Source organism: Odocoileus virginianus, chromosome 34, assembly GCF_023699985.2.
Source record: "Odocoileus virginianus isolate 20LAN1187 ecotype Illinois chromosome 34, Ovbor_1.2, whole genome shotgun sequence".
NCBI lineage: Eukaryota > Metazoa > Chordata > Mammalia > Artiodactyla > Cervidae > Odocoileus > Odocoileus virginianus.
The window spans coordinates 9,276,719-9,285,151 of NC_069707.1; positions in this window are offsets into that span (position 1 = coordinate 9,276,719).

The following is an 8,433-nucleotide window of genomic DNA, read 5'->3' on the forward strand; positions in this document are numbered from 1 at the left end:
TCTGACTCTGTGACCCTATGCACTGTAGCCTGCCAGCCTCCTCTGTCCACGGGATCGCCAGGCAAGAATACAGGAGTGGGCTGCTGTGCCCTCCCCCAGGGGATCTTCCCAACCCAGGAACTGAGCCCACGTCTCTTACGTCTCCTGCATTGGCAGGCGGGTTTTTTACCACTAGCTCTACCTGGGAAGCCCAATATTCTTTTAACAAAGTTATCTAAAAGGAAGAAAGCAAACACAGCCATAAAACTGGACCATGAATGGTGCTGATCCCCAGGGATGGTGTTTACTGCTTCTGAGGTCCTAAACTGAGAGAAAATTGAAGGCAGTCTCCTTCCAGCCCAAGGTCATGGCTGTATAAACAATGGTTAATAGCCTCGCTGATAGCTGTCCTTAAACACTTTCCCCTTCCTGTTATGTTTGTCTTCTGCTCTATAGATAAGAAAAGGAACACATATTTAAAAAGTCTATGGAGTCGATTAGGCAGGGATCAGAACGTCCAGGAAGGCTTAAGGATTAGGGGCACATGGGGCGGTCGGAGCCGCACCTGATGGGTTTGCCCAGGACTGAGGAGTTATCTGACCCCTGGGGTTAAAACTGAGGCGGCCCTGGACAAAGCAGGGTGAGTTGATCACCCTATCTACCGTCTGATGGCCTGTGGTCCCAGCAAAACCTCTCCCAGGCCTAGTCCCCAGTATGATGTCCCCACTGTGAAGCCACATGCCTCAGCATTTCTCCCCAGTCTCCACCTGAACACAGCCACTTCCCAGGGCCTTTTTGAGAATCAAGTCTGGCCGGAAGTGGGCAACCCAGACCATAATGTGATCTGCAGCATGCCATTCACTCTTTATTTTCTAGAATGAAACCCCTTTAACTTTGTTTCAACATGTTTTTTGATTAAAGAGGAAACAGGATCCTGGTCTGAACTGAGATTCTGACACATCTGAGCCGTCAAAATCATTTCCTTTAAGTTGCACTGAATGCACATTTCAGTTCCTAAAACATTCGAATAATGCAACACTGTCTTAAGGGAAGGAGGTTTGATTTATCTCTTTTCCTAAAATGATGACCTAGTAGAAAAATTGCTGAAAAACACTTTGGGGGTTCCTTCCCCCACAGACCCATATTGGCTGTCAGAAAGATTTTTCTTTTTCTGTTGCAGGGAGTGGAAAACAGGAAAGTGCGAGTAAGTTCTAAGTGAGGACTGTCCAAAAATTAGTTGTGTGGAGCAACACTTCATACCTACTACCTCCAATGTTTCCAGGGTCCCAAGAGTAGATGACATTGTCATCCTCGTTCTAGTGAGAAAAATCTCAGACTTAAGCGGCCCGAGCACAGCTGTCCAGGCTTGGTTGTATCCAGAGTCAGCAGTATTTCCCACCATTGCCAGGCCAGAGCTCCTCTTTCTGAGAGGGGAAAACATGTTTTCTTCCTCTTTTCTAGTGCTCATGCTAGATCAACCCATCAGAGCTCAGAAGTTATGTTGCCAGAGAGCTAAACACCTCTGGCTGAGTATGAGAGGGTGTCAGGAACTGCTTTTTATTTCTCAAGAAAGATTCTCTAAGTATATCCATTCTTTAGAGAATTGTTCTTTGTAGATTACAGAGAACTTTCACGTTTGTTGGGAAGAGGAAGAACAGGAGCGCTAATAACAGTAACAGCAATAATAATAAAAGTGCCTGTTACATAGGGCTTGTAACATGTCAGGTGCATTTACCTTTATTTTTTTCTAACTTTTAAAACAATCCAATGAGGACACCGAGGCACCAAGAAGTGACTGAGTAGGCACTTCAATCCAAGAGTAACCCCAAAGTTCAAGGCTTTCCTAGTGGCTCAGTGGTAAAGAATCCTGCCTGCTAGTTCAGGAGATGTGTGCTCAATCCTTGGGTTGGGAAGATCCCCTTGAGAAGGAAATGACAACATACTCCAGTATTCTTGCCTGGGGAACCCCACTGACAGAGGATCCTGGTGGGCTTCAGTCCAAGGGGTTGCAAGGGAGTTGGACACAACTTAGCAACTCAACAGCAACAACCCCAAAGTTCAGGGTTTTTTGTGTTTTTCACATTATCAATCTTTAGTTAGTTTCTCTCATTTTACAGTTGGGGAAGCTAAGATGCTTTGAAGCTAGAGGACTTGCTGAGTTCACATCCTTAGAGGGCACAGGATCAGACCTTACACCCAAGTTGCCAGAAGCCTCTCCGTAGATAAACTCAGTACCAGTGCCTGTGAGAGGCTGCAAGGTTTTAGATGCAGACCTGCCTGGAGCCCAAAGCCCCATGGGAAGATGCGGTTCTCAGGGAGGAGTTTGTTCCAGGTTAGGCATCCTTTGGTTCTGTGGGACAAAAGTCACTCAGAGTTAAACAAGCAGGAGAAATGTAAGCTTTCAGGAGTGTCACAGACAGGAATGGGCCTTGGGGAGGGGCCAGACACAATAAATCATGTAAGAAATCAGGGCTTTCTCTCTGGGTTTTTTTTTTTTTTTTGTAGACAAAAATCCCCTGCTCCTCAGTGCAAGGGTGGGACAAGGTCCCTGGCTGCACTTAAGTTTATACATTTTTAAGTACAGCTAATGGGAAAGATTTCTTTGTTTCATTTTCCAGGAGAAGGGCCAGTGAGTGTGTAAGCCTGTGTGGGGAGGGTTCCCCTGGTCACACGGCTGTGGACAGGAGGCAGGGGACATAGAACAAATAGGGCCAGTCCAACCCCTTGGAAGATGGGGACGAGAAATGGGCATCGTTGTAAGCTGGATGGATGATCCAGTATGTGTCCAGGTGTCAGACTCCAAACTAGGTTAGGATGAAGTATTATAATGACATCTAGATAATTACCATGGCACTCTTGAACAGTGCCTGAGAAAAGATACTCAACCAACTATTTATTTCATCTAAACCTTCCAGAAAATATGTATGTACTATAAACATTGTCTTTATTGTCGCCGTGAGCTGTTTCTAAAATTCCAAGAATTTTTGTAATAACATAGAGGACAAATGTGCTTAAGTAACTGGCAGCTAACTACAGTGATGGCCCAAGACCCTTTGTAAGTTTCTTTGTACAAAGGCATCTGGCACCATAGACCTCCCTTGATAATATCAGACTGGTTTCCAGATCTCCCTTGTGAATAAATATTATGGTCTTTTTGCAAGAGAATCAGGATGGAAGGTAAACAGATATGAAATTTTTGGCTCCTAATGGTGGATTATGAGCTATCTACCTCAGATCTTTTCTCTCCAGGAAATTGCCAAACTACATTCAAATGATAAAACAAATAAATTAAAAAACAAACACCTCAAAGCCCCCCATTGCAGCTGTGCACCTCAGTTCATTTCTGCGATGGTGGGGCTAGGAATATGAGCAAAAATCCTTGCCCTTAAGGGATTTCAGATCTAATTCTTTGTGGAGAGCAGGGTCAGAGTCAGGCAGTCTCCTTCAGATCCGAAAAGGCTTATCAGCTCTTGGCTTGACTCTTGGTCGCTTTCAGAGAATCTCTGTCACAGGTTTAGAGTCAGCCTTTGTTACTATTTTGAGTTGAGTTGGATCACGTCCATGCAAACTCTGAAAGCACTGGTATCTGTAATTATATTTTGCAAGAGGTGTTAGGCCCTGCCAGCACGTTGTACAGTTTAGAGTTGCAAGGCAGGAGCTGTAACTTTTGGACACATGGTTATTTAACTCCATACAGCACAGAGACAAGAGCCTGAGTCACGTTTGGCCTCCACAAGGAGGTGCCAGGGCCACTGCACTCCAGCAACATCGCTGCTCCGCCAGGCACATTTATTCACATTTTGTGTCTGCCGCGTGATGGCCCCACTGATGCCAACAAATGATTCATTGTCAGCTCGAAGGGAAAAACAGACTGCGTAGGAAAGAGCCATATGGTGATACATCGGGGTTTTTTCTGCTGTCTTTGCTGGGGAACCCTGACCTTATTATCACACATTTGAGGTGGAAATGTGATGTAATTAAACTGATTTACAAAAGCCACATACAGAAACCAGTGTCATGTTTTTTTAGCCTCAATGTGGTTAAGGCTTCCTTCCTCTGCACATTCATAGTGAAGGTTTTCGGACATGGCTGGGAGAGAGAAGCAGGCTCCGAGAGAAGGTCTGTTTTCTGGTTCCTGGTTCTGGACTTTATACTTTCCCCTTGGTGCTACCCAGGAAAAGGCCTTCTTCGCCTCCGTTAAATGGGAAGGCTGTGTTTCTCTGCCATCCACTGGCCATTCCAATGTTGAAAGCCAATGAGCGTGAGCAAAATAATGGTTAGGAAATTGATTCAAAGAGGACCCAGGGATGGGAAATACTGCAGCAGACTATGTTTGACCCAGGATATCAGAATTAAAACTATCTTGATTCAGTGAAGCAACTGGCTCAAAAATAGACCTCCAGATGGACATACAAAGCGAGTGTCAATTTGCATCATATACACACGGAGCTTTAAAAGGCAGCCTGGACACGTCAGTGTGGCAGTTTTTAGAAAGGGACCAGGGTGAGGTTAATGACCCTTGACATCTACCTTGCCTTCAACCCCTGCTGTAAAAATCCTGCCTGCTGAGATTCTGGCATACTGCACAGATACTGTATTTGGAGAAGCAGCAGCAGCAGGGCTGGGTGGTTTGGATTTGCTCATCTGCTCATCCTGGATTTGCTAGTAATTAATTGGGATAGTTGGTCATGTTTCTTAGTCTAAGATTTCCAGGATAAAATTTCATACCACTCACCTCGGCGTTTTTGACAAATTGCCAGTAAGACAGATTGTCGGGCCTGTGGGGAATGGAAGCTGTTAATTGGCACAGGGGGGTGGGCCACTGGAATCAGGCAGGTGCATAGACAGGGAGTGACTCATGGCAAAGGCAGCTTCCACCAGCTTACCTAGTGCCTCTCCAGGTAGGAAAAATGAGTCACTCGTGTCAGGGAGGGGAATTCCCCTTCTTCCCTCTTGAATTCTTGTGGCTGGACTAATAATAAAATTGACACAAGAAGGATTAACAGGAGAAAAAGGAAATAATTTAAATCACATACAAGAAGGTCTCATAGAAATGAGACCTAAGGGAACTCCCTGGAAGTTCAGTGGTTAAGACTTTGTGCTTTCACTAGTGGGCCTGCGTTCAATCCCTGGTCAGGGAACTAAGAAAAAAGAAAAGAAACGGGATGTAAGGAGTAACCAGAGAAGGCAGTGTGCAGCTTTCATACTTTTCAGACAAGCAATAAATTTGTACGAAATTGACGTGACAAAGAAATTTGGGTTTGCGGTGCTCATTCAAGGATCTAAACAGAGTCTGGGCTTGGGGTAGTAAATTAAAGGAGTAACAGGCTTGTTTCTACAGGCTTCTTGACTGGATTCCTGGTCTTTGGTGAGAAAGATGTCCTCTACCTCTAGAGGCAAGGAGAGCACCTTTCACATGAGAGATTTATTTCCTGATTTTAGGGCTACAGGAAAGGACGGCCACAGCACCCCTCTTGATTGGCCATGTTTTAAGTAAGTTTAACTCTAAACAATCAAAATGCCACGGAGGCACATTTTGGGGCTGCCTGCCCTGGACTCCGACACTAGATTCATGGCTCTCTGCCTCCCTTGCTCCCGGGTTAGCCATCTGAAGCCCAGGACCACCTCAAAGGCTAGTTTCTTCAAATCCGATTCATCCTGTTCCCTTCTCAGCCTCACCCTGTTTATTAAGCACTCCTTAGGAAGGAGCAAGGGGTTTCCTAAGGCTGCTCAGTGTTAAAGACTCTGCCTGCCAATGCAGAAGACATAGGAGATGTGGGTTCGATCCCTGAGTCGGGAAGATCCCCTGGAGAGGGAAATAGCAACCCACCCCAGTATCCTTGCCTGGAAAATTCCATGGACAAAGCCTGGCAGGCTACGGTCCATGGGGTCGAAAAGAGTCAGACACCATGTAACATGAACATGAAAAGGGGGAGAAGGCCCTTTTCTATCTTTCTCTCTACTTATTTAAATTCCACGGGAAAGTATTGGAACTACATGTGGAAAAGTTCTTTCATGTTGGGACGGTCTGACCTGGGAGCCTGGGCAGCTTCCCCAGCCCTCTTCCTTCCCTGCCCTGTGACTAAAGACCTGGTCGCTGCTCAGCATCAAAGAAGGAGGATGGACTGCACCGGGAGGAGTGGCCGTACATCGTCTGTTATCAGTGTGCCAACATCAGCGCCCTCTGGGAAGTTAACTGTCCACCCATTTTCAGGCAGGAAAGAAAAAGCCCGTGGTTTACTTTGCAGCACATAATCTGCCTAGAAGGAGCTGAAAAGGGGCCATGGGGCATTTTGTTTGTTTTCTTTTCCATTTGATTTGGGCGATTCGGTGGGGCTCATAGGATTTCTATAATCCTCCTTTATACAAGAAACATCCACTCTTCAAAAACGCAGCCAAGACAACGAGAAGAGAAGAGGCTTCTGGTTCACATCGGATCTGCCAGTTGGCAAATGGCATTGGCGCTGCTGCCAGAGCTGCCTCTGGAACCAACCTTTCCTTCCAGAATGGACATCACAGCTCGGAGCGGGTGAGGGTGCTGACCTACCACATGATCACAGCTGTCTCAGATCCTTTTCACTTTGCTTCCCGAGGTGAGCCCCACTCTGGCAGAGCCCCGACCTGGCTTCTTCCCCCCACCGAGCTGTTTTCCCAGTTTCCGAGTTCCAGTTTTCACTTTGATGGCCCCAAACGTGTCAGAGAACACCGATGTCTGCGGTGGAAATCAAAGTTCCAGGTATAAATGTCATTTAGCCTCCTCAAATTCGCTTGCTCTGGGCTCCACGCCCCCTTCCCTCTTCCTGGATTCTGAGGAACTGGACCCAGAAAGAAGCTGGTTGAAAGTGGCTAGCCCCATCGTCTTTACAGTAGAATACGTCTAAGGTCACACAACTGAAATGCAACAGAACTGGCTTCTAGGCCAAACCTTCCACATCCTGTATGCTTAAGTCTTTTTTAAAAAAACCTTTCTGATGCTTAAAACCTCTTTCTGCTCCACAGGGCACAGTGCTAGAATAATAGGAAAGTGGTGATTCATAACCAACTTCTGACTTATTTTATTGCACATACAAGGCTCTTGTTTTGTATACCAATTCTTCCAAAGAATGTATTACATCTTTACAGATGCTCTTAAACTCCAACTGTAGCTGATAGCACCTCAGGGACCCTTGATACAGGAATGGAAAAACAAGACATGCCCCCCAATACTCTAAAAATAAGTGATTCTATGAAACTAACAGCGCAAAGAGGAACTAAATAAGTGTGTGTCAGCTCTTCTAATACAATCAACTGATTACCTAGAATGTCCTCAAAAATACACATGTGCTGGAGGGTGGCCGTGAGAGGAGTCTGCCCCAAAGGAGATGTATTTTATCTCGGCTGTGGTTTAGAATTGCCACATCCGGTGATAATAAAAAGTGGGCTCATTAGCTGATTTCCCTTTTGTTAATTCTCTAAGGACAGTGCACCCCAGCTCCAAAGCCGCACCCTTCCAGTACACCACCAAGTGTAACCAGTGACTCATTGTACCCATCAGATCAGATTGTTTTGGAATTATTTTAATTGGTCTGGTTTTTTTCTCTTAAATAAATAAATCTCATTTCCCCCTGCTAGGTGGGCAGATCCTGCCCTCCCCCGTCTGGTTTCCCCCAGCTGCCTGCAGGTTTCTGTCAGCCAGGCCTGAGGCAATGAACCCTCCCTCCCCACCAATTAGGCATTAGCGACTGGGGTCATCTGCACTTGAGCACAGTGGGGTGACCAGTTGACCATGTTGACCTCTGCCCTGAAATCCAGCTCTGAGTGTTGGGCCAGGCCACTGGTTCCCCAGCCCCTGCTCTTGCCACCTACTTCCTCCCTGTCCCCAAATCCTCTGAATCCTCACTGGCTGGCCCCGTCAGCAACCTGGCTTCCCTGGTGGCTCAGCAGTAAAAAATCTGCCTGTCAATGCAGGAGACATGGGTTTGATCCCTGGGTCGGGAAGATCCCCTGGAGGAGGAAATGGCAACCCACTCCAGTGTTCTTGGTGGGGAATCCCAAGGACAGAAGAGCCTGGCGGGCTATAGTCCAAAGGGTCGCAAAGAGCTGGATATGACTGAGCAACTAAACAACAACATCACCCTGGAGAGAACTTTTTAGAAAAGTGACCAGAGCATCCCCCTGAAGCTAAGAACTATCCTTGTCTAATCCTTTCACGGTCAGCCCCTCTGCTACACCCACAGGGCTTCGATCACTGCCATTCCCAGCTGGAGAAGCCTCCTGGAGGGAGGGGCGGGGCCTCCTGGAGGGAGGGGCGGGGCCTCCTGGAGTGGAGGGGCGGGGCCTCCTGGAGGGAGGGGCCAGATGAGCCAGCTTCAGTGGTGTGCTGGTGAATAGTAACAACCAACATTCTGGAAAGGGCTTCCCTGGTGGCTCAGTGGCCAAGAATCCACATGCCAATGCAAGAGACCCAGGTTCAAC